At 42.4% G+C, this 27,900-nt stretch overlaps 1 long non-coding RNA gene across 1 annotated transcript; it reads right to left on the reverse strand.

Moving 5' to 3' along the window:
* Nucleotides 1–198: 198 nt before the first annotated feature.
* On the reverse strand, nt 199–27,900 carry LOC130682529 (uncharacterized). The gene is made up of 3 exons (XR_008995713.1): nt 27,500–27,900; nt 16,099–16,213; nt 199–2,796 (listed from the first exon to the last, which is right to left on the reverse strand). It is a non-coding gene; the product is annotated as an uncharacterized LOC130682529 (long non-coding RNA).

Here is a 27,900-nt window from a genome sequence, read left to right on the forward strand (position 1 = left end):
AAGGAAAAGGTGCATGGGAAATAAGCTTTCTGATATCTTCCTGTCTGAAAGTACCACTATTCTGCCCTCATACTTCATTGATATCTATCTGGGTATAGAAGACTTTAGAAATTTCTTTTTATCCTGGGTACTCTAACACATCAAGGATGTGTCTAGGTATGACTCTTTTTAATTGTTTGGAGCATGCAGCAAGTTCAATTCTGAAGAATTTTGTCCTTCACCTTTGGAAATTTTTTTGACAATTTTTTCATCTCCAATCTTGTATGTGAGACCCCCTAGACTGATCTAGTGTCTAGACTTCTTTGTCTATGGGTTCTCTCCAAGGTCTCAGTTTCTTTGCTCCCCACATTTTAGGAGAGTAGAGAGTCTTTGGGTTTGCTTTCTACTCCTTCTTTAATTAAAACAAGTTTTTCAACCAGCTTTATTTTTTTAATCTGCACTTTTATTCTCTAATTGTTTCTTTTTCCTAGCATTTTGTTCTAATTTTAAGGATGTAATATTTATCCCCCACCCCAAATTCCCCCAGCATATTAATTAGAGTGCTTTTAATGTCTTCTATTTTCTAATTCTTTTTTTTTTCTGGGTCAGTTTTGTTTCTTCTGGTCTTTCATTTTAACGCTGCAGTTCTCCTTGTATGCCTGGTGACCCTTAGTTTTGCATTTCTGTTTAAGGAGAAGGATGAAGTGACTGAGTATTTCATGTGTTTATTGTTAGCAGGTTTTTTTTCTGGCTGGATTTCTCTCCTTTAGAATGAATGGGATGGAGTTGAGTGTGTCTGCTAGGAAGCTTTGCTTTAGGGTGGCATGATGGTGAACGATAATCATCCTGAAGATGTCTAAGTGCTAAAATGAGGAAGACTTTATTCTAGTACTCCAAACTCCTAATGCCATTTCACAAAGAAGAATCTGAAGTTCAGAGACTCGCCTATGGTTACATAGCCAGTAAGTGGTGAAGCCAAATTTGAACTGCAGTTTGGTTGATGAACACAAGACCAAATGAATTTCTATGTAAACCGAAAAATAGTGTTATAGGGATAATTAGCTCTCTCCTTTTTGTAAATACACACTTTCATGTGCCATGTAGTTCAAGCTTCCCCCTTGATGGTCATATCTTCAGCACACCAGGGATTCTGAACATTTCTACCCATGTAACAAGCCATGTTTTCCCTTAAACAATTAATCCACTCTCTGCTATTGAAGAAAATGAGATAATTAAATTTCATTCACACTCAAAAGGCATCTAAGCAGAATTAACAGCTTCAGAGGAACTATGTGCTGTGGAACTAGAGGGAATAATTCATCCCAGGATTGGGTAGGCCATGAAATGGTAGAGATTTCTTTAATTATTTTTAGTAGATGTTGAAAAAGCCACAATCTTCCTAATTCTAGGGTTTTGTCATGATTTTGAAGGTCATGGCTACTTCACTTTTTTAAATCCACTTTTTGAAAAAAAACTTAACAAATAATGATTTGCTATTAGAAAATCACTTCTAAAAAATTCAAAACTAAGCATTTACTGATCACCTAGTAATAACTGACACTATGAAATTAAGCACTGGTTTCTTAATTCAACATTTTCCCCACCTTCCTGGGAGGTGGTAATAGGCGTTCCATGAAAAATATATTGCAAGGTGAAAAGTTTGACCAAATCTGGATTAAATGAGGTTAGTTTTCCTTTGCTGCTGGTCTCGGAGCCTTTCATTGCAACATGAACTGTGAGAATCTCTTTGAGATTCACAATTTGGGAAATGCACATTTCAGGAAATGCTTAATTTAGGAAACACACATTTTGAGAGATATTTAGTTGATTAAAGAGCCATTCTGCTTTCCTCTCCCTTCCAGAGACATGTTCTCATTTACTCATGCTCAGGCCATGTCTCCCAGCCGGGTAGATTTTCATTCCAGAATAATAATTCAGTTTCTACTACTTGGGTTGGGTAACCTCACTACTGCATTTATCTTCATCCTCTGCTTTTGTGCTATGACCATCTCTTAATTTTGCAAACACCCTCAACATCCTTGAATGTGTTTTGTTTTGTTTTTTTTTAGGAGAGCCAGGGACACTTATTGAGGGTGACAGTGAGCAGACAGAGCTTCTGGCTTACTCCAGGAGGGGACAAGAGAGCCCGGGGTGGTGCATTGTCTAGGGGATTTATAGGCAGTTGAGGATTTTTGGGGATTGAGGGCTCAGGGTGTGGACTTACACCACCTGCCCTGCCCTCAAGGTGGGCTGGGTTGTTTGTTTCTTAGGGCTGTTTACAGTGAAGTCACGGTTATGCTAAGATACCCTTGCAGAACACTCAATCATTCCAGGCCAAGTTGCTTCTGGCATTTTGACCTTTAACTGATCTCACTGAAGATGTCTAATATTCCTAGTCTAGTATATTTACCCTAGAGAATTAGTGTGACCTTGACTTTGCATAATGCTGAACACAGAGTTTCTATATGGACTTTACACTGTTACATTGCTTTGACTGTAAATATCTTGCCTTGCTTTTTCCAGAGGCCCTCACCCTACTCTGTCTAAGCCCACAGTTCCTGTCTCATTCCCCCTCTACAGATAGAGACTCTAGCTGCTGCTAGGGAAAGGGGGCAATGACCGCTCTGGCTGCTTCATGCTGAGAAGAGGCACAGTAAAGGGTGCAGCTAGGTCTCCATCACTGGTCAGTTGAGAGGGCCTGGGAAGATGGGCACTTCTATTCCAGGTTCCATTTCTATTACTATTTGTAGTTTTGTGGCTTCTGTAGATTTGGGTGAATTCCTCTCTTCTTGAGGTCCCCAAGACATCCTGAGGTTCCTGCACAAATGATAATGGTTAAAGATCTGATGAGAGCTTACTGTAAGACAGTGACATAAGGAAATTCAGATATTTCTTATTATATTGTATACTTCTCTCAGGGGCCAAGTCTCTCTATTAGACAGTTTGTATTGAGGCCAGGCTTGTGTGCAGAAGACACTTATTTTTCAGGGTCTGGGGATCAAAATTGCTCCCAGTTCTTTAGAATGCAAGCCAGAGGCATGTCTGGTTTTAAACTTGAAGAGGAAGCTCCCACCTCCAAAGTTATCCCAGATGAGCCCCCAAAGATGATGCCGGGATTCTTGTTTGCGGAGTCAAAGAATGAACTTAGCAAACACTCAATGTAGGAGAGTGTTTTATTTAGAGGGCAGAGGCTTTTATTTAGAAATAAAGTGAGAGGAAAGAGCTCCTGGCTCACATCAGGAGGGGACAAGACAGCCCCGAATGTGCTATTTTTTAATGCCTTAATTTCCTCATCTACAAAATGTTGACATGCAAACACATATGGCTTTAGTGAGAAATGAAAAAGAAAACAACAGGCTTCTTATTACCTGAAGGTGATAATAAAACATGTGAAATAAAGTTCCTGCTTTGGGATAATTCTCACATGATCATCTCAGCCTTCAGTAAACAATACCCCATTGTGGCAAACAATAAAATCAAGAATATACAAAGATCCAAGCTCTAGGAGAGTCACAAAGAACCTACCAAAAAAAAAAAAAAAGTTACAGAGGATTCCAGTTGTGTATATATGGAGGAGGGCAACTTGAGATGGTTACATTCATCAAGATGCACCAATTTCTTAAATACAAATTTCCCCAATTTGTGGTAAAATATCACATGCTTGCTATTAATCTCACTGACATCTCCTTCTCCATCCATCTTCTTGTTTAGTTTATGGCACCACTGCCCATCCATCTGCCTGCCTGAGACCTTCAAAGTCATCCTCACCCCTTTGCTTCCCTCTCTGATTTGAACGTATCCCTTTTCCACTGGCCACACTCATCTTTAAGATCCAGCTCAAAGTCTTGACCAGCTCAGGTATTTCTAAATAAATTATTCACTCAACAAGCACTCTGAGCCCTTAGTGTAGCAGGCATTACCTGGCAGGGCCGACTAGCAGTGTACAGGGCAACATATAGGGATTTCATGTCTGTATCTTCACTGGGAAGCCACTGGTATAGACTATCTGTCTATTCCTCCTTCATGACCACCATCTTTGGATTAGGTATTTTAGATCATTTTACCCTCACAACTGAACCTTGATAATTCTCAGTCCCTGAATATATTTCTATCCATACTCTAAATAAACTGGTCAGATTAGATTTAAAAAGCTGAAACAAAGTGAAGGACTCTTCAGTCTCATGAAAATCTTTTGAAAATATATTTTAATTTACATTAAAAAATTTAAGAAGTTGAGGAAATTTAATTTCTCATGACAGATAAGTAAGGAAATAATATATAAAACCAGAGATACTTGGGTAAATGTGGGCCTCACCCTTTAAGCTTCTAGTTGAGTAACTATTCATAGGGAAACAAAAACCAAAACAAAACCTGGCCTTAGTAGATAAGGCAGTAGGACTACTAAGTAACTTACTAAGTTTTATTCTCATAATTTCATTTTACCTCCATAAAAGATCCTCAAGGGCAATGATTTCTGTGGAAGGCCACGGGTTGGGCTGTTAGCATCCTTAATGAGGGTAAATGCTGTAATATGGTTCCCCAGTACATGTGCCTAGTCTGAGATCCTGTAGAAACACACATTCCAGTTGGGCCTAGAAGATTAATTTTTTACGGGCTTATAATTGCAGAAGTATTACCTTTCATTTTGTCAATGTAAGCTTCTCTAAAAAGCTTCTTCTCAAGAACTGCTAATGCCTCCTTTTAGGATTATTTATTAAACATCATCACTTACATGACCAGATGATATCCCTCTGCTGCCAGAATGTTCTCACTCTGTTCTCATGGGTTGACTTTGATGTTTGCTAACCTAGCTGTTTTCATTAGGTCCTCAGTCTTCATTCCTACCAGAATAGTCTTTAAAAGCATAATGTACCCCATTCTAGCAGAGCAACTCTGTAGACTACCTATAGACCTATCAATTTGCTGGACATTCCTTCAAACCTCACAGCTTCCTCCATAAGAGACTTGAGTCTGATTTTCTCAATCTAATATTCTACATGGAAAACATACAGACCCCAGGAAGGCTGACATGAACCCTGTTGCTGGTTTGTGGCCTCAGCTTAAATATGTTGTCCCTGTAAACCCCAGTTCCTCCCCTTTAAAGCAGAGATAATGACAGTGCCTATCTAGTGGGTTATGTGAATCAAATGAGAGCGCGTGTGCACATTGCCTACTATCTTGTAAACACTCAATACTTGATAGCAACTGTTAAACCATAATTATCCATTGTTAAACCCTCTCATTGTTTTGCAAAGTCTGCCAAGAATAATATAACATTGTTTGCTACTTTTACTGACTTTTCACAAGGTTTTGACTCAGGGGTCAAGACTAGGTTAGGAATTAAGCAGCATGAGTTCAATGAAGACTCCTAGTTATTGGTGCTTAAATGAATCTGCTTTCAAGTGCCCATCAGGCAAAACTGGCAGGAATAGTCTCCTGAAGAGTGGATAATCTCTAGACACGTAAAAACAGGGCCAAGTGGTATAAAGTAGGGCTATAACAATGGGGCCTCTGAGGGTAATCACTGGGACTTCTTGCTAGTGCATCTTTGGCCTTACCTGTGGGTGAAGATGGGGCTAGGAAAGACATTAAAACAACTGGGGCAACTGTAGAAGCTTAGACATGTAACCAAGAGTCTTTCACATCTCTGCATGGTGGTATGCTTAAGGCTGTAGGAAAAGCCAGAATTTCCCTTAATTGGAGTTTGTAATTGATCCCATGATATGAAAAAGTATTCCTCTGGATCTCAATGTTTTACAGCATAAACATTGCTAAGATTTGGGTACAGAAAAATTACAAAGCCAAGTATTGCCAGGACCACAAAGTCATGACCTAAGAGTTCCTTCTGAAATACAACACTGGAATAAAATCCCACAATTATAGCCATTTTAAACCTGCAATAGTTATCTTTGGCAGATATTACTAAATATTTAAATAGTTCATATTAAATAAGAATAGTTGCCATCTGATGGGTGGTTACACTAGATGCCAACCCTGCATTAATCTTTGCAATATTATTCTATTTATTTGTCAACAAAGGAGCTATAATAATCATTCATATCTTAGCAGTGAGAGAAGTGGGAATCAAAAAGTTTAAGTAGGCTGCCAAAAACCACACTGCTAATACAAGCAATACAAGTATTTGAACCAGATTTGCTGGCCCCAAATTGTGTGCTTTTAACCAATGCACAGGGTAGTTTACAACTATCCTGTGAAGGTCATTGTCAAAGCAAATTACCAAATACAAATAAAACTTTGTTTTTCATAGCACATGTGCATCTATTCCATTCATCTAAAAAAATGTTTTTATAAAGGAGTTTTGTAATAATTAGGGTATAAAAGAAGTAGAGATCTAAAAATTGAAAGAATTATAGATCCAAGCTCCAGAGCAAGACAGAAACTAAAGGAAGTGAATCTGTATTCAGGACCACTTTTACTTTGAGGCCAATCCCAATTTGGAAGGCAGTAACTGAGAGGCTAGACAAGCTTTTGACAGCCTTCTGGGGCTGAGGTGATGACAGTGAAGTCAGGGTCCACAGAGAAGGAACAGAGCATAATGAATCACCATCATCTGGGTTGGAATCCTGAAGAATGCATCCTGAAAGAAATGATGACTTGAAAGTAGTCTTGCCTAAAGTAGACTTTAATACAGTTTAAAATCCCCCTAACTTGTGAAATTATATAAAGATAATCATGAATTACTAATGTTCCTAAGAACGTGGCAGAAATGGACACACTTCTCTGGAGAAAGATAACATCACCTAGGCCTCACATTATTTCTGAAAATTATTTTGCAAATACGGTGACCATCATATAATTAAAATATATATATGAAGAGGTAAGACAATGTGACTAATGTATTTTCAGCAGAAAAAATAGGTAGTAGAAATATACTCACAGGGGTATATGACATCTGATAAAGGAGTCTTTAAGCATATGCTTTAAGTATGTTTAAATTGAAAAAAGATAAGTGAGAATTTTAGTAGAAGATGAGGAACTACAAAAAAAGAAAATTCTAGAATCATAACACATGATAGTCCAAATTAAGAACTCAGTGAGTGGGTTTAACAGCAGATTACATATAGCTCAAGAAGGAATTAATTAACTGGAAGATACATTAGAAGAAAATATTCAGAAAGAAATTTTAAAAAGACAGCTAAAATGTCAAAAGAGTAAAAGAGAAGACAATCAGAAATTCTGACATGCATAAAATTGGAGCCTCAGAAGGAAAGAGGGAATATGTCTAAATCAATAAGCAAAGGGTAAGGGCTAAGAACTCACCAAAACAAAGGAAAGATATCAAACTCAGATAATAAGCCTTATGAACCTCAAGTAGGATAAAGAAAAAGAAATCTGCATTGACACAGTTCATAGTAAAAAACTCTAAGAGAAAAATAATAAAATAAAACCTTGAAAGAAGCCTGAAGAAAAAGAGGTTTTTACCTTCATTGGAACAATGTAAGTGACAGCTGACATTTTAACAAACATGACAGAAGCCAGAAGACAATGATATAGTATCTTTAAATTACTAGGAGAAAAAAAAACTGGTCGACCTAGAATTTGAATCCCAGCACAAATATCTGTTAGCAATAAAGGTAAAATAAACAGGTCAATTAAGATGACAACATAGGAAGCTATGCCCTTACCTCCATGCAAAGACCAAATGTACAACTATACACAGAGTAATTACCTCTGAAAGAAACACAGAAACTATCTGAGAGACACATATACATCAGGCAAATGAAAAAAACACATTGAAATGGGTAAGAAATGCTTAGACACTCTTGCTATAAATCCTACCCATGGCACCAAACTGTCCAATTGGAAGGGAACTCCAAACTCCCAGTTTCTCCCTGAAGAGGAGAGGCTTTGAACTCCACATTTAACATCCCAAATTCAAGACCCCTACCCAAGGAACAAACTCCCAAAACACCTAGCACTGAAAAAAAATGAGCTGTGCATCCCCAAGAACCACAAAATGACAGCTAGCAAAGAAGCAGCTATTAATGGCTATGTAAGCACTCGCCATGGCTATCCCCCAATGGCTTAGCACAGAAGGAACTGAGAAAACCACCGATCTCCCAGTCTTTCCATGAAGAGGCCCATCTTCCTACTTTGAAAGCTGTTGATTAGGGTCAGGCTTCCAGTTTAGCATACATCTAGGGCTGGCTGTGATCTACCCTTGAAACTATAGGGAAACTAGCAGATGCCTTCTCAGCCTTCTCTCTCTAGCCTTCTTCAAGTAACCAGTACTTCCTTGGCATGAATTTACCCACATACATGTCTGCACCCCAATGTGGCACTGCTGCCTGAAGGCTGGGTACCCAGATTGCTTGGTTCTAATAACCAACTGGACTTACCTTCACAAGTCCCACAGGATATAGCACTGCAGCTATATACCCAGGCAATGTGCTAAGGTACGAGGCAAAAATATCATCTCCCAGTTTCTTCCAGAATGGGGCTTAACTACATACTTTCCCAGCTGATGTCTGTGAGTCTGGCTTCCAGACAGTCTTTATTTAGATGCTGAATGTAATCCTCCTTTTTGGGACACTGACCAGGCTTGGGACACCCTCAACTGCTGGAAACCGTTAAGAACAAAGAAGGCTGCCTGAACAATTACAGAGATTTGAGAGGCAACCAGGAGCTCAGGCTGGGCTGACTGATGAGGTTCACCTTCTACACAAGGCCAGTCTATCAAGAAATGGGAAAAGTGGCTGTTTTATCTAATACATGAAAACCAACACAAAGTGTCAAGAAAAATGAATAAGCCTAGAAAAATGATTACAGAAACATGCAGGGAATAGCATAACAGATACCTATGGCTTTATCATCTAGTTCTATTGAACACTTCTAGTTTGCAATATGTACTTCTGACATTTTTAAAAATAAAAATTAAGTACTTTATGCCCAATTTTTCTATAAATCTAAACAATAATTTTAAAAGTTCATTAAAAAGTGTTCTCTTAAAAAATAAATCTATTAATTTAAAAATAAATGCTGCAAATATGATTGAAGCACTCCCTCATCCTATTCCTCTCCTTTCTCCCATATAGGTAAACCACCATCCTAAATTTTGATTTATTAATTCTATATAGTCTATTTTTTAATATTCCCATGTTTTATAAAATAGTATAATATCCATGTATCTTTCTGCAATTATCTTTTTCTCCTGAACATTATGTTTTTGAGATTTATCCAAGTTGATGGATTTTGCTCTTGGTCATTCTTTTTAACTGTTGAATGGTATTCCATTGTATGGATATATCACAGTGTATTTACCCATTATTCAGTTGAGGAACATTTTTACATAGTCTTTCATTGAATATTCTTGAACATACTTATTTGTATATGTTTATTTGTCATGAGACAAATGATCATCTGTGTGTGATCTGGTCTGGTCTCTCTGTTCTGGTCAGTTGGTGTATCTGTTTTTCCCTGGACCAATGCAGTCTAAATCACTATGGCTTCATAATATGGAAGGTCCCCTCAGTTTGCTTTCTATATAAATTATTCTTAACTTATCTACATGTTTTTGCTCTTCTACCTGATTTTTAGTATCTGCTTGTTAAATTATATGAAAAACCTTTTGGAACTTTCTGTAGAATTGCATTGAATTTATAGGCTGATTTTACTAGAATCTTTACAGTATTGTCTTTATAGCCCTTTAACATATAGTATGATCTATCCATTTATTCTCATCTTCATTTTTATTTTATAAGGTTTCATAATTTTCTCCAAAGAAGACTTTTGTTCAATTCAAACATACATACCTTGGTTTTTGAAAATTAATTTTAAAATAAATGTGCACTCACATTTATTGCAAATTGAACCAAACTGAAATGCAGTAGCCACCAGCTACTTTATAGGAGCTACTGTTATTTATAGCAGCTGTTAGTTACTTAAATTAAATTTAAAATGGTATTAAATTACTATTAATTTAAAACTTAATTAAGGTTAAATAAAATTTAAAATTCAGTTCTTGGATGTCATTAACTACATTTCAAGTGCTCAGTTGCCATATGCAGCTGACAGCTGCCACATCAGACAGCACACAGAGCACACCCATCAGCGTAGGAGGTTTTATGGGAGTCCTGCTGGACAGCACTGGGTCACTACATCGTATTATTGGGTGATGACTTTAAAAGGTAGTAAGACATGAATTCACATTGACAATAGACTAACATGATTATTTCTAGTCTGCCCTTGGCCTTTTTTATTTCAGAATCAAATTTTTATCATGAAACTTTTCAAACATTCACAGAAGTAGAGAAAAACAGAATAATTTTCAAGATTTTGCTGAACTGGCTAATATAGCCCCAATGCTTTTCTTTATTTTTTTATATAAGGGTTGTAATGAAAACTTTGGCATTTCATTTCACTCTTCTTTATATGCATTGACATTTATACTTTGTATACAAGTATCGACATTTTCTTACATAGGGACCATTATCCCATCCTGCAATATTAAGAATGAGTCCGTGTTTTCATCTCATACCCAGTCCATATTCAGCCTTCCCTGTTGCTTCAAGGATTTCTTTTTGTAGTTGTTGTGTTGAAGTTGGGATCCATACATGTTGCATTTGGTTGGCATGTGTCTTACATCTCTTTCAATCTAGAAGTGCCCCTTCTCCTGCCTTTTAATTTTTGTGCCCCTGACTTGGAGAACCTGGGTCAGTTGTCACATGGGATGTCTTACAGTCTAGAGTAGCACTGTCAATAGAACTGTCTGGATAATGGGAATATCCTACCTCCATGCTGTCCACTATGGTAGCCACTCTTCCCATGTGGCTGTTGAGCACCTGAAGCATGGCTACTATGAATGAAGAACTAAAATTTTATTTAAGTGACTTAAAGTAAAATTTAGATAGCTGCATGTGTCCAGTGACTACTGTATTGGATACTGCAGTTCTGGGGGATATGTCTATTCAGATCTTCATATTATCATTTAATTTATCTGTGTACTCTCCCCACACCACATTATTTCCTGATATTAGCTAGCTCTGGTAGCTATAATGCATTGGAATCTTTTTCCTCTTTTATTTTCTAATTGGTTATGATTGATAAATAGAAAGTTACTCTTTGGAAGTTGATCTTATATCCCAAAACTTTACTGAAATTGCTTATTATTTCTATTACTTCTTGAATGCAGTATTTTTTGTATCCAGACCTTTTATATAAAGCCTCTTAGACTTTTTTATGTATATAGTTGTATTATCTGCAAAAAATACCATTTCATCTCTCCCATTTATATACCATGTCTTTTCCTTGTCTTACTGTTTTGGCAAGCACTGCCAGGAGGGACTGCCTTGTCTTCTTCCTCATTTAAATGTGATTGCTTCTAAAGTTTCACCATTGAGATGATAGCTACAAGTTTTGATAGACACTTAGGTTTTCTTCTGCTCCAAGTTTATTACAAGTGAAAGTTGAATTTTAGCACATTCATTTCTGCATCTATTGAGATGGTCCTAAGTTTTTTTCCCCTTTAATTTGTTATGGTGTTCCACAATAATTTTCTGATAGTGAAACAACCTTAATATTTCTGAAATAATCTCTTCTTGATCATATATTTTTATTTTGTTTAAAAGCAAAATATTGCTTAGACTCACTAATACCTATTTGGGATTTTTACATTCCTATTCATAAGTGAAATAGGCTTAAAATTTTCTTTTCATGTTGTCCATATCTGGATTGAATAAGTAATATTAGATAAGCCTCATTTATTATAATTACCCATACATTTGGACTTATTTCCCCCATTTGTATGTGTGAGCATGTTTATTTTGTTTATCACCTTTTTTTTTGCTGCTTTTGTTTCTCTCACCTGTTGGTTGAAATACTGTTGTCTGCATTCCACTTTTTTCCTACTGTTGGTTTGGAATCTATAGATTATATTTCCATTAGTTACCTTTAAATTTTTAACATACCTATTTGGGTGTAAATTATTCTCATAAATTTAAAATCATCCTATCTTCCTCTTTAACACACCAAAGATGCCCATGGGCTTTAGCAACCAGCTGAATACCCTGCTCCCATCTTACTATTGTTGTCTAGAAGGCTTTATTTTTATGCAAACAAATTTGGCTTTTTTTTAAACAATATTTAATTTCATTACATCTGGTTATGTGCAACTCCTAGTTGCCTACCACTACGGACCCAGAGGGCAGCAAAGGGAATTTGACCTAACATGACAGGTTTGGGTTAATTTCTACATATTCTCAAAGCTTAATTCTAGAAGATCATAGAAATTAATATTTTATTAATCTCTATGCTCAGGTTTGTTTCTTCTGTTATTAGGAGGTAAGCACCTAGTAAGAATTAAAAAGACAAAACAGTTGTATAGTGGTAGGCATAGAAATGGAGGTTATTAATTTAAAGGGACTGAGTAAGCTTCAACTCAGGGAAAAGTGTCACAGCATCTGGCTCTGGGTCCTCAGGGCAGGGAGAAGATCTCACTCTGACGCTGGCTGACCAGCCCCAGCCCCAGCCAGTGACGGAAGCGCACGGGCTCAGTCCTGCAAAGCCAGGCCCCCGGGGGAGCATCGGGGACATCTGCGGGGATGTGCCAGAGCTGGGGAGGGTGACGCTGCAAAGCCAGCCAGCACAGGCGGCTCCTGACACTGCCCCACTACGCCCCCGTGGTTTAAAGAGCCACCGGTGGCTCAGGACACCCAGGTGCCCGACCTCATCTTCTTTGTTGTTCTAATTTTCCACAAATCTTACAGTCAGAAGGTCATGGGAAGGTCATTCAAGGACACAATATCCCCAAACCCTTCAACAGCGGGAGAGAGCCTCTTGAAACACTGAAACCACCTACCACATCATTATTTGGTCATGACTGGAACCAGTGCCACAAGGGGGACTGCAGTCCCTCGGGAATGTGACAGAGGGACCGCAGGCAGGCTGTGACCCTGCTGAAGAAGGGATACCTGCCTGGGCTCTGAACTGGACATGAAAACTAACATGTGGAAGGTGGGAGTGGGAGAAGGGGTGGCTGAGAGGCCAGTCGTCCCCTGGAGCTGGAAGGGAACTTGAGCCGTGACCCTGGAGGCACCAGGGACCATGGACAGTGCTGAGGTGGCTGGGATGGGCTAGGAATTTACAACCATATCCATCTGTTCTGGGCAGAGGCTCTCGGTGAACCATGCCAACCAGTCCTACCAGGATCACCTGGGAATTCAGAAATGCAGATTCGCCAGCCCCACCCCAGAGTTGCTGAATCAGGAACTCTGCAAGTGGGACCCAGTGGCTGTAGACCAGGGAGACTGCTTCGAGAGTAGGGACCAGCTTGTCTTATGCTAAAATATTTACTTCCATGCAAAATCAACCCAAAACATGGCCTGGCAGCCTTTATGTGCCACACTCCCTCTGCTCCAAACTAACTCACGGTCACTTTCCCCAGTTTCCTTCCTCCCAAACAGGCCTCCCAGCCTCCTGGCTCCAGCTCCTGCCGAGTTCTCAAGCCCCCACCTCCCACCCCCTGCCAGACATCTTAGTTTCCTTTCCTTTTGCTCCTGCTAATCACTTAGCCTGGTGAGGCATTTTGGACACAAATCAGAGGATGGCTATGACGGCAAGGCTTTAAGAGAGAATCTGTAAGTACAGAGAAACACTATGGAAATGAGAGATAGCCATGAAAAATAAGACATCCGGGCAAAGTTTAAAAGGACTGGGCATGCTCAGCCTTGAACAAATGTCACCACGGGGAGCTAAAGTGACTTGCATGATTCATAAGGAATGCACGCAGGAGGAGGGTCTGTCTCTGCGCTCACCAGCGAGAGCAGAACAAGCAGGGCCCATCTTAGGGTTCAGCCAAGAAAACATCTGTCATGTGACTGAGCTCTGGGAGAGGAGGAGCTGCCAGGAGGGTACAGAGATCACCCTCGCGATGAGACCACAGTGGCCAGGGGCGCTGCCCACCACGCTGGCAGAAGCCAGACCACACAGAGCCCGAGGCCCATCAGCTCCAGGAGGGGTCCCCCACCCCCTGGGAAATCTGCCTCCTGGGCAGAGCAGGTGCCAGCTCACAGTCACGTTTAGTTTCGGGTACCCAGGAATCCAAAGAACGCCGTGGACCTGCGCAGAGAGTCTCTGACCACCCTGTTACCTGGAGGCCAGGAGGCCAGGCCTGTGCTTCATGGGAAAGCCCTTTCGTTCCTCTCCCACAGCCAGCTCCTGCCTTCCCAGTCACAGCAGTGGCGGCGGCTACCATCTCAGCAACGGCTCCGAGCCAGGGAGCATCTGCTCTGTGCCAGCGCGGCCCGTGCACCCCCCTCTCAGGCTCACCATTATCAGGAGGCCCACTTCACAGGTGGAGAGACTGAGGGTCCTGACTTGCCCACAGCCCCCTTGCTGGTCATGTCTGGCCTGAGGTTTGGGCCCAGGGCTCTCTGACTTCAGAGCCCACGATCATGATGTCTCTCCACTGCCAGGAACCAAGTATTCAGTTCAGATGATGGACAAGGAAGGAATGGACCTAAACTGACCCCCAAGGCCCTCTGGAGTTGGCGGGGATGGAGAACAGTATGTTTTAACACGCATGCACTCTGCCTCCTCTCCCTGACCCTCACTACTGTAGGTCTGGTGACACGTAAAATCAATTCTCTCCCTAAAGACCCCCATGGCCTTGTCTACACTGCTGTACACCTGCCACACAGACTCCACCCCTGACCTGGAGGCTAATGGGGCTGACGGCAGCATGGACATCCTTCACACACCCTCATCCACTCTAAAACCTCACAGTGTAGGTTGTCTACACTGCCTTTACAGCCAGATGCCAGCCAGTGTACAACCACCCAGTACTCTCGTCAAAGGAACCCTGGGGCCACTGGGACCAAAGGGGCAATTGTGCAGATGCTGCTACGGAGGCTCCAGAGAAGCCTGGGCCCAGTTTCTGTGCTATCTCCTCTGTGGTGCAGCTCTAGGCTCTTCTGACTTCCCCCCTCTTCCCTCTTTCCGGAGCCCTGCAAATGGCTGAAGTGGTTTCTCTTACAGACTTGAAGTTGTCCTCAGCACCGTGACCCTGGCCTAGCGCCTTGGCCTCACCCCTGAGCCTTCATCACTAGGCCTCATTCGTTTGTTGCACAGTCCGGCTCAGGGGACCAGCTGAGCCCCCCGAGGTGGGACTTCACAACTGAGCACCCTCCCCGGCCCTCTAAAGAGCCACCGAGCCACAGGCACGGGAAGCAGCTCCCATGGCAGGTGCAGGGACACTGACTCCGCTCAGAGCACGGGCGTGTGCAGCGTCACAGCTGTGCCAAGGGTGCGAAGGGCACCACTTGGGGAAGCTCATGTCAGACAGCCTTCCTGTGAGGTGGGACAGACCCAGCAGAAGTGAGTAAAGGATTTTCCTGCTATTCAGACAACTGTGTGCTGATGTCAGGCCAGGAGTCAGGTGAGTGAAATTTATTCCTCCTTGACGGAAAAGCTGGATTCTGGACACAAATGTATATTTATGGGTACCTTAATTTTTCTTCCAGCTTCACCAAGCTCAGTGGAGCTTAAAGCAGGTTTTTCTCCCAGGCAGAGACAGAGAGGGCCCAGAGGGCACACAGAGCTAGGCTCTGAAGAGGAGGAGGGGGGCCCTCCAGAATTTTCTTTTCTGGCTTCTCTTTGCAAAACAATATTTGGGAGGAGGAAGAGGGAAGGGACGTGCAGAGCTGGCCTCTGGAGATCCAGCCTCCTGGACTCCGACCTGTGATGCTGAATGCCTCACCCCACACAGCCACGGGAGCATCAGTGTTCCCCAGTGAACTCCACCAAGGCAGGCCGACCTGCACCCACATGAGGCAGCTGCTCTCCCAGCAGATGATTTTGTTCTGAATGACCCATTCTCCCAGGGTCACCTTTTGTGGGGCTTCTGCCACAATCCGTATGTTCCACTCACCATCATCCACAGCACACCAGGGATGCAGATGGATGGGATCCTACAGTAAGAAGGGTGCAGAAATGTTCCCTGGGTATGGCCAAGTGGCCACCTTAGTATCTCAACAGTAAGCCCAGCCACACACCAGTTGTGGCTCAGGAAGCTCAGCTCCTGAAATTGTTACCCACACCTGGAAGAGAATAAACAGTGAGGTAAATTAAAATCAGAGTCAAGTACCTTTATGGGACCCTTACCTTGGAAAGTCACAGCTAATCGCAAAGGGTCAGCACTGCCAGCATTGCATTGATCCGTGCACTCTTGTTCTTAATAAGGGAGTGGTACTGGCCATCTGGAGCCACAGAACCGAACCTGAGTGTTGGGGAAGGTGGAGGAAAAGAGAGGTGGGGTTAGCAAAACAAAAGAACATGGCACCACTTGAAATAAAGCCAGGGAGCTCCCAGTGGCACACACAGGGAGGTCTCATAGGTCTCCACATCCTGGAACCGTCCTCAGGAGACATCAGAGTGGGGACGTGGGGAAAGGGCCTCCCCAGGAGATGCTGACAAAGGCATAACTCATGGAAAGTAAAAGCAGGTTTTTTTGCCACTACCAACCTGCAACTTGGCAATGGCCACTGACAAAGGAAGACATGAGGACCACCAGCCTTAAGCCAACACTAGAGCTTGAGGGTGAAGACCACACATCAATGCACTTTTTTGTTGAGATGTAATTCACATACCATGAAATTCCGCCTTTAAAAGTATACAGTTCAATGGTTTTCTGTACATTCACAAAGTTTTACAACCATTACGAATATCCAATTCCAAAACATGTCATCAGCCCCAAAATAAACCCACAACATTATCAGTCACTCCCTTATGCCCCACCTTCCAGGCTCCCTGGAACCATTAATCTACTTTCTATTTCTGTGGATTGTCTATTCTGGACATTTCATAAAAATGGAGCCATATAATATGCTGCTTTTGTGTCTGGCTTCTTTCACTTAGCACACTGTTTTCAAGGTTCATGCAAGTTGTAGCATGTGTCAGTATTTCATTCCTTTTCACAGCCAAATGACATTCCATTGAATGGATATACCACTTGTGTTTATCCATTCATCCGTTGATGGGTAGTTGTTTCCCTTTCAGCTATTATGAATAATTATGCTATGAACATTTGTGTACAAGTTTTGTGTGGACAGATGTGTCCAATTCTCACGTGGACCACGTTTTCATACATACCTAGAAGTTGAATTGCTGGGTCATAGGAAAACTCTAAATTTTGGAAGAAGCACCAAACTCTTTTCCAAGTCAACCACACCATTTTACATCCCCACCAGCAATGTATGAGGGTTCTAGTTCCTCCACATCCTCATCAACACTTGATATTGTCTGTATTTTTTTATAACCACCCAAATGAGTGCAAAATGGCATTTCATTATGGTTTTGATTGGCATTTCCCTAATGACAATGACGTTGAGCATCTTTTCATATGCTTATTAGTCATTTTTATATCTTCTTTGAAGAAATGTCTATTCAGAGTTTTGCCAATTTTTTTTTAATTGGGCCATTTTGGCTTTTTATTGTTGAGCTATAATCCTTTAATATTCTGGATACTAGACCCTTGTGACATTTATGATTTGCAAATATCTTCTCCCAATCTGTGGACTGTCTTTTCACTTTCTTCATCGTGTTCCTTCAAGCACAAAAGTTTATTTTGATAATTTATCTTTTTCTTTGGTTGCCTGTGCTTTGGTGTTACATCTAATAATAAATCTTTGCTTAAACCAAGGTCACCAAGATTTATACTTGTTTTCTAAGAGTTTTATAGGTATAGCCCTTACATTTAGATCTGTGATCCATTTTGAGTTAATTTTTATATATGGGATGAGATAAAAGTCCAACTTAGTGCATTTGCATATGGATATCCAGTTTTTCCAGCACCATTTGTTGAAAAATCTATTCTTCCCCCACTAAATTGTTGTCACCCTTGTTAAATATCAATTGACCATAAATGTAAGGATTTATTTCTAGATTCTCCATTCTAACCCACTGTTGTCACATTTATTCTTAGGCCAATACCACACTGTATTTGGGTTGTTTTGTTTCCTTTTGTTTTGCCTCCTACCTGCTGTCAGAGAGATCCAGTGTAATACCATTGTCTTGATTACTGTACATTTGTAGTCAATTTTCAAATCAAAAGTGTGAGTTTCCTACCTTATTTCTCTTTTTCAAGATTGTTGTGGCTATTCTGAGTCTCTTGCATTTCCACATGAATTTTGGGATCAGTTTCTCAATTTCTGGAATATTGATAGGGATTGCCCTGAACATGTAACCTTACTCTTCCGTTTTTATCAACATCCCCAAAATGGGGTTCCTCCTTCAAACACCTGTGTTGACAATGCCGTTCTGTCATATTTGGGATGCAGCTTAAATGCTAATGGGATGGCTTTCAAATCAAATTGTGATTATCAAAGAAAATTCTACATCTTCTCATACCTTCTGCAGACCATAGATCTCACTATCATTTTCCTTTCTGGTTGAATCTGACTTCCTAACCTCTAGGACACTGAATGAAAGCTGAGCCAATGTGTACAGCTTCTAGCAGAAAACTGGCCAGGCCACTAATATCTCAGTAGGGTGGGCAAGACATGGGGAGCCCCTCAACTATGGTTCCTGTCCTTTTCTCCACCTCCCAGAAGGCAGTGATGCTGACAAGTGGCCATAAAATGTGCAAGCACCTCTGGGGAAGGCTGGTGGTCCTCAGACCAGCTGTCCTGCACACTGGTAGCTCCTGAAGGGGCCTGGGGGCTTCACCATGCACCAGAATGACTGGGAAGATGCTTTGTTTCCACTTTATTTCCTACCAATTCACAGAGGGAAAAAGTTAACAAACAGAATTTGGCCCATTTTAAGTTTGTTTCCCACACATTTTTCTTAAGCTTTTGGCATCTATGACATTTATCTGCTGGCAAGAACTTGCAGGCAATAAAAAGGAGTGAAGTGTTAAAGGAAAATATTCAGGAAAGCAGGGAGACAGTGATTATTATGTAAAACTTGATTGTTTACTTTTACAGACTTAAATATCAGTGCAGTTCAGGATTTCTACTGGACACATGAAATGCTGCTGAGAGAAATGAAGGCAATTGGTGTTTCTTAGCCTCTGCAAAGGGCATTGTGAACACCTGAAACTCCACCCAGAATATAGAACCTTTCCCCCATTGTTTAACACACCTTGGCCTCACTGCAGGATGCTAGGAACAACACTGAGCACTTCTGTGACATTCATTATCCATCCAAGTAGTGCTGGATGGATATATAACAGCCCCGAAGCTGAAAGACGGTACCTTATCTCTTGCCACCCACAAAAGAGGCAATAACATTAACTGGTTTATAATAGCACAACAATTTTAAAGAAACAACCTAAGTGCCCAGCAATAAGGGACTGATTACATAAATTACAGATAATTTATTCAAGTGTATTATGACAGTATTAAAAATGATAATGCATGTGTATTTATTATTGCATAAAAATGTGACATATAATGTTAAATAGAAATTGTAAGTTATAAAATACAGAATTTATCAATGGATCTTTCAGTAAAAATCAAACATATTTCTCTGTTGATGTATCAACATGGAAAAAAGAGAGCTATACATTAAAATGTAACAATCATTATGTCTGGGTAACAGCATTTTGGATAACTTTAATTTGTTTGTATTTGCTTATCTACATTTTCCAATGAGTTGTCAATAAACTGTAAGTGTGGTTAGAACACAGCATGGACATGCAGCCCATGAGACCCAGGAACCAGGCTTAGCTTGGGAGAGTGATGAGATCATATACATTGTAAACATGAGTTAAAAAGCAAACCACTCACTTATCCAGCAGGTTCTCCCTTGGTATCCAAACCTTGTGAAATATTCAAATCCCATTATCCACACCATGAAAACCTAGAGAGCAGAAAGAAGCTGCAGGGGACAAATCTGTGCTGGCATCAGAAATGCTGTTCCGGCTACTTCCCAGGCCTGCCTCCACTAAAATGCAAAGCTGTGGGGAAAATGAAAGTTCCTATGGCCAGACTCCTCACCTGACCCAAAACTACTTGATGATGTAATTGACCTACTGCTAAGCTACTGCTCCCACACACATAGGCAATAAGCTATTATTGACTAAGTCACTATATAGAGCTCCTCCAAGTGCTCCGGGCAGAGGCAGAGATGAAGGTGGATTATGGACCTGCGAACTGTTGGATGCAGATGCAGATGTGATCCTAGTGCTCAACCCACCACCATGGGAGAATAAAGCCAGGTATAAACCCTTTAACCCAAGAAGGTTCAGTTGTCATTCCTCAGTCTCACTGAATCCATAGTGAACTTGCCTTGGGTTGAAACCCTCAAGCAAGACAAAAGCCCTCTATTTTACTTTCAGAGTTATTGATGGTTTTCTGTATGGGGATGGAGGGGATGCTGTTTGGTTCCATGAAGAGCTGTGCCTTCTGTGCAGCCCATGTTCTCAGGGACTAGGTGGAGATCTGGGGGTGACACTCCTGTCCACACAAGCAGTTTCTGAGTGTGGATAAAATGAAAGTTCCTATGGCCAGGATTCTCACGTGGCCCTGGTTGGTTAACTCACTACACACATGTGGGCAATACATGGGTATTGACTCTTTATATAAAGAGCTCTGCCCAGTGCTCTGAACAACATGGTGGCACAGCTGCAAGGCTGCAGGAGAGCAGAGCAGAGCAGAGGCTGGAGTGGTGGCAGCACCGAGGACACAGGCCCAGAGGATGGCTATGTAGGATGGCTGTGCAGAGAGGCCGAGGACGGCTGTGAGGGCAGAGAGGCCCAGAGGCAGGCACCCAGCTTGCTGCACGCAGACTTGCTCTGAGTGAATGGTATTTTAGTGATTGACCTGCCACAGTGGAAATAAAACTGGGTATAACCCTTTCACCTCAAGAACATTTTACTGTCATGTCTTTGGTCACGTTGAATCAATAGTGAACTTGCCCGGGGCTGAAACCCATTGGCAGGACCCTGTGATTCAGAAGGGGAGAGGTCTGGGTGACTGAAAGAATGTCAGGCTGAACACAGACAAGGCAGGAAAGCCAGTCACTCCCTCAGTAATGAGGTGTTCCTCCCAGCACATGGGTGACTTTGTAAAAGCAAATGCCTAGAAGACAGGGCCACAAGGACAGCAGTGGGTGGAAGAAGTGATCCGATCCCCCAGGGATGTGGGGCCCCGAGGGAGGTGAAGAGACAGCTGCAGGTTCCTGAAATCTGCCGGACCCATTTCCTAATGACCCCTGTCGGAGTCTGGGGTCTATGCTTTGTTCATCTCACTCAGTAAAGATTTTCTTCACTAAGATTAAATCTCCCTTAGTAAGTGTCTTTATTTAGAACATTACCCCTTAAGAAGGACACACACATTTAGAAGCTTACAAGGAAGCCAAGCAGATGGAGTTTGCCAGTGTTCTAAGTGCCTGGCAACACTTCATAAGAGCTGGACCGACCCCGCTGCTCTCAGCAACACCTGACACATGAGGAGCCTTTCAGGGCAAGGTAGCAGGGCCTCGATCACCCCTGGGAGATGCAGTTACAACCCTCACAAACCCACCTGCAGCCCATTCCTGCAGCCGCCGTGGCGGTCAGTAGACAGAAAGGGGCAGGTGAGATCAGCCCCTCCCCCAGAAGGTCACCTTCTTCCCCCGTCTCTTCTGCTCTTTCTTCTCTCGTTTTCTCCCTTCTCCTCCCTCCTGTTTCTTTGTCTTGGCTTGGCCTTGGCTGGGATGGCCAGTGGAGCTCACCGGTTTGGCCTGCCTTCACCAAATGTTATAGGTTGAATTGAATCCCACCAAAATTCATATGTGAATATAACCTTATTTGGAGACTTAGTAAGGTAGTCAAGTTAAAATGAAGCTATTAGGGTCAGCCCTAATTCAAATGACTGGTGTCCTTATAAAAAGGGGAAATTTGGACACAGACGATGGCTGCCTACGAGCCAAGGGAGGGGCCTGGAGCACACTGTCCCTCACAGCCCCCAGAACGAATCAACTCTGCCCATACCTTGACCTCGGCCTTGCAGCCTCTGGAATTGTGAGACCATCCATGTCTGCTGTTTAAGCCGCTCACTGTGTGGCACAGTGGCCCTAGCAAACCAGCCCACCCAGCCAATCCTGAGGACACATCAGGGGCCTCCTGGGCACCAACACCAGGCTGGTGGCTCAGGGCCATGACAGCGAGCCTCAACATGCCCCCAGAGAGCCAGAAAGTCCAAGAAAAAACTTGGCAAAACTGCCTTCTCCTAGGAGATACCAGAAGCTGGGAGGAAACAACTGCAGATTCGTAAATGGCCATCTGCAACATTTTCTTGCATTCTACACAAAAGTCTCTAAATAAGGCTTCAGAATCGGAATGTCTTCTCTGTCTTCACCGTTTTGGTGAATTAGGTCAGACTGTCCATGTGTGGAGTGGGAAGTAGGCAGGAAGTGCCAGTGAGGGCAGGAGAGGGTCACCTGGGAGCTCACCTTCCTTGTACATCATGTCAGTCGCTGTCATTCTGGGGTATAAGCCTCTGTTCTCACCGCTGACAGGATCAACGAAACAGTGGGGCCCCGAGGGAGGTGAAGAGACAGCTGCTAAAGTAGGAGCCCTTTATTCATTTCCTCAGACATTATGCAATTATGTTGATCCTGTAATTCATTCAGGATTGTATACAGTACGTAACAGTGTATAATGTAGTTCCCCCATTATCTGCAGGGAAACATCCCAAGACCCCAGTGGATGCAAAACCACAGATAGTACCAAACTATATATATATATATATATACACACACACACACACACACAATGGTTTGCCCTATATATATATGCCTATGATAAAGTTTAGTTTATAAACTAGGCACAGTAAGAGATTAACAACTAATAATAAAACAATTACAACAATATACTGTAATACAATTTACATGAATGAGGTCTCTCTCTCAAAATATCAGATTGCACTGTGCTCAGTCTTCTTGTGATGCTGTGAGATGATAAAATGCCTACGTGATGAGATGAAGTGAGTGAATGACGTAGATTGTGTCACAACTTACTGACCTTCTGACACCAGTAAGACTAGTCCAAAGGAGAATTATTTCTGCTTCTGGACTGTGGTTGACCATGTATAATTGAAACCATGGAAAGCAAAGCCATGGAAAAGGAGGGACTAAAGTAACATCAAAATGTAATCAGGAATTTTATCCTCATGAATAGTAAGGAGCTATGGTACTAAATTTTTTAAAGAGAAAAACAGCCCTGTGAAGTGGGTTTGCAGTTAAATTACTCATTGGAAAATAGTCAAGAGAAATATTCCAGTTTTCTGTGTCGGTGACAAACCTTGAAATGTCCCATTTCGGTGAGCTGGGCAAAGACGGCTGCATAATCCCCATACATCACATTTCCAATGTGCATCTTCTGAGCGTTTTCACCTGTGTGTCGATTACAAACTCCTCTGTTACAGAAACAGCATAGCGACAGTGTTTCCTCTCCTGAGGCTGATTTCAACTCCTTGGCTCAATGCAATAAATACTATGAATTAGATCCGCATTGTGTAGCGTGATGCACTCACGTGAGTGGCACAGCAAAGGTCAACAAAAAGTCATCTGACTCAACCTTATGAGGTCAACACTACTGTGCTATCACCTTGATTCACACAGTTCACCTCCACCCCATCTTTGGAAATGACTGGAAATTAATGTGCTTTTTCAGTTAATAATAAAATCAGGAAAATAAGTTGCAAATTTTCAATGGATAAAGGGGTTTGCTCACTCTTTCCTGCCCCTTCTTTACTATGTTGGGCTGACATGTGCTATTTGGCTGAGCCTGCCCAGCTGTAATGTGCAAAGTCTTTCTTCAGTGATCAACTTACTTCCCTTTAGACTACTGCACACTGAGGTTTTGGCTTAAATAATCCAACACCAAAACCCCCAAAAGCCTGGTGATATCTGTTCAGGTTTCCACTTACCTCTCACCCCCAAACACCCCACCTGCAAGGTTCACAAGAAAGATGGAGCATCCAGTGATCTGGGCCCCTAACGGATGAGTCCTTATCGGTTTCATCTTATCTGCCAGGCATTGCCCCTCTGGACAAATGGCTTGGTCCTCATGACCTCCACAGTTGCCCAGGCCTTGCACATTCCTGCCTCCACGATCTGGGTCTGTTGTTCGAACACCAGCTAACTAACCAAAGCCCAGCCTACACCCGGATGCAGGCTGGGCTAACAGGCAACCACCACCTGTTCCCACCGTTGTTTAGAATCGCAGCCCATTCCATTTTGCTTTTTATAAAAATCAAAAAACCTCATTTAAGCCTTTGGATGATTGCTTCAGAACCTGCCTCTCCATTTTCCTAATTAATGAATATAATAATAAAAAGTCCCCCAATTGTTTCATATGGATAAACCCTTAAACTGAAGCATTTGTAAACAATTCTCTATCTCAGAAGGGAAAGATCTTAGAATATGCCATTTGGTTTGTCTCCATAATACGACAAAGGATCCCAGCTCAAAACAGTCTGAAAATAACACTGCTCGGGAAAAAGCAGGAAGAAAATGCAGGGTTTTTAGTTTTTAGTCTCTGCTCCAAACTCGGTCTTCTTTTGTCTTCCTCCCCAGAAGCCAGCACCAATCACAACGCAAATATTCTCCTTCACTTCTTGGTTCTCCCTAATTCTGCTCACCACCTGGGATGCTCTGAAACCTCTTATCAAGAAGGGACTGACCATGACTGCCAGCTCTGAATACAAGGTACCCGGGGCAGGTCGGGGAGCCCAAGGGAAATAGCAGAAGGGCAGAACTGAAAATTTAATAGGAGCTGCCATCTTGAAGATGTGGCTGAACTAAACCAACAAGCTCTTGATCACATAAAGACAATCTGAGATTTCAGATTTTTAAGTATAAAAGCTACACTTTCTCTCTGGCCAATACAGTCTTGAAGCCTAAGAAAACATTCCCTGACATATGTTTGCATAGCGAAACGTTTAACATGTGCAAGGGCTTTTCAGAAACATACAGAGACAAGTTGAATTTCTTTAAGAGAAGTGTCTGGAGGCTGCCCATGTCTTACCAGGCCACCCAGGACTTCTGAGAGAGAGAAGTTATCTGGGGCTGGATGCAGTAATAATAGCAAAAAAAAAACCCACATTGGGTCGGGGGATGCTCACACCTAGAGAGTAGCAAGGGAAGTAGCAGAGAAACACTGGCCTGGCAGGAAAGACCAGGTGGCGCAGGGCAGAGACAGGAGGCCATCGTCCCCATAAACATCTGAGACACCCTGGGAAAGGAGGTTCGTCACTTCTGGTAAAAGCACTTGAGTTGGAAAATTTGCATCAGCCAAAATGCTGGTGTTACAGCTGGATCTAAATAACGCACACCACGTGGTCGGTTCTGATTATAATTAGTCGGTGAAGGCCAACAAAATGATCAGAGGCAGGCATTAAAAATGCTGGCTTTGGCCAGAGAGCTCTTAGCCTTGTTTATGTGGGCTATTTAGCGTAAAGTGTAAAGATAAAACACTCCCTTACCTCTTAACCATCCATACCGCTACTCAATCCACCATCCAAAAGTACAAATAAAACAACCAACCCACAGCAATGAATGATCAAAAAATATAAGAGATTGAAACAGTCCTTGGGGGAGAGAGGGCTCATTTGATACGCTCTAACATTTTAAAGGGAAATGAAGGGGAAAACCCAGAAGCCAGTGAAGGAGAAACCCACTCCCTGCTCAGCAGTTCTCGGGCACCAGGGTTTAGGATGCGCTTGTTCGCTCTCTCACTCCCCTGGGAGGCTGCGTGTTCACCAGAGTCTCCTCATCATTACGATTCAACTTTGCAAATCCCCTGCAGAAAGGGGCAGTTGCCGGAGCACACCAGGTAGCTAAAGCATGTATGCTGTTTGGGGAGAATGAGACCAACACAGGAAATGACTTTTGCAGAAAAAAAAAATTGTCAGAAGAAGCAAATAAGGAAGAATTGTGAGTGGGTTTTCTTTCCCCTTTAATGACAGCAAAGGGACCTCAATACCATGGTTTTCAGGGAGGAAAAAAATGGCCAGACAAAACCCAACAAGTGTTCGGTCAGCATTCCATTGTTGGCAGGAAAGCTGAGCTGTTCAAGGGCAGTCCCACCTGAACCTAAGACTCACTCACTAACCGCACAGTCATAGGCAGGTTCCTAACCTCTGTGAGCCTCAGTTTCTCCCCCTGTAAAATAGGGATAATAATATCTTCCTGTAAGGTTATATAATATTTAACACAATATTACATGTAAAGGTCTTAGCATGGTGCCCAGCAGACACGTGCTTGGTTAACAGAAGTGGCTTACCGTCATGTTTATGGCATTACTGTTGTGAGAAAATATGGCATATACTATATAGAGAGAGTCTGACATGTAACCAGGTACATAGTGAGCATTCAATAAATGGCAGTCCTTTTTCTTATTCGTATCATGACCTTGGACATCACTGGCTACTGTGCAGAACTAGCATCAGGGCAGCAGAAAAGCAGGACATCCTCCAATTCAACCCTCATCTGAACGTGTCATTCAAACTCAGGCCACCTCTGCTAGTACTTATGGGTCAGGAAACCTGCTCACAAAACTCCAGTTTCTAAAGGATAGACTCAGCAAAAATGAGGAACAGTGGCCACACAACACACACTTGAGCACATGCCTGCACACATCTATTTACACAAACTCATTTCTAGAGGAACTTCAAAATGTATCTATTTCTTTGTAGTTCTAGGAATACCCAGTATCAAACAAGAAACTATAAAGGGGAGTGAAATAAGTGAACGGTTGCTTTCTTTATTCAGGGAGTAGGAGCTAAAGAGATGGGGGAAGGGGTTTACAGAGCAGGGTTTTCATGCAGCAGGCTGTGACCCATAGAGCAGAGGGTTCAGCGGAGAGGGTCTTGACCAACACTTTTTTAGTTAATGAGAATGGAAGGGAGAGTACTGGAGTTCCTCACAAAGACAGGAAAAGCAAAACTGGTTTGTGAAGTTTTGTCTTGGTTGCCATATGAATTTTTGTGCAGGTCATAATTAAAAACATTGCATGAAGCCAGCACAGAGGACTTGGCTCCTGGCAGGGAAGCCCGAGTGCACACTGTCCTCCTGCCACATGGCATGATGGAGACAGCCAACAAGGACAACCCTTCCAGTGTTTACCTGCTACTTTGGGAGGACAACATGGCCCTGGTACTATTCTCAGACAGCAGTCACCAGGTGTTAAATTAATGAGTGCAGGTAAAAGCACTTGGAGCAGAGCATGTAAAGCGCCAGAGCAGTGCACGTCAAGCGCTTGGAAGAGTGCAGGCAAAACGCTTGGCTCAGTGCACATGAAGCACTGGAGCAGAGCATGTAAAGCACAAGTGGTGCAGGTGAAGCACTGCAGCAGTGCCCACTGCAAAAAAGGGGCTGCATAAGTGTTGGCTGGTATTAGGCTCACGAAGGCTGAGTGTATGTCCACCTCACTAAAGTATTTAGATGTCTGTTCTGATCTGAGCACCTCAAGCCAGAGAACAAACACAGAGATATGAAGTACGACTGGGGAGCGGAGCCTGGCTCTGCACAGGGCTCCTGTGGCCCTGAACCACAGGGTTATGGCCAGAATCCTCACCTGTGCAGAGAGGTCAAAGGTGGCTTCGGTCTGGATCCCCTTGTGCTGCTCCCAGGACCCTACTCAGTCACTGCAAACATCCCAGTGTATTTCTGCTCCTGGAGTTTACCAGATGTTGTAGGAGATTAGCTAGTCAGATGGTTGCTCTAACTGCAGACCTCTCTGATCATTAAGAATATGGGTAAAAGCAAGAATGGACTAACAGTTGCCAAAGGGAAAGGGACTGGGGGGTGCGGTGGGAAGGGAGGGAGAAGGGCAAAAGGGGGCATTATGATTAGCAAACATAACGTAGGGGGGTCACAGGGAAGGCAGTATAGCACAGAGAAGACAAGTAGTGACTCTATAGCATCTTACTACACTGATGGACAGTGACTGTAATGGGGTGTGTGGTGGGGACTTGA

Source organism: Manis pentadactyla, chromosome 2 (genome assembly GCF_030020395.1).
Source record: "Manis pentadactyla isolate mManPen7 chromosome 2, mManPen7.hap1, whole genome shotgun sequence".
Lineage (NCBI taxonomy): Eukaryota > Metazoa > Chordata > Mammalia > Pholidota > Manidae > Manis > Manis pentadactyla.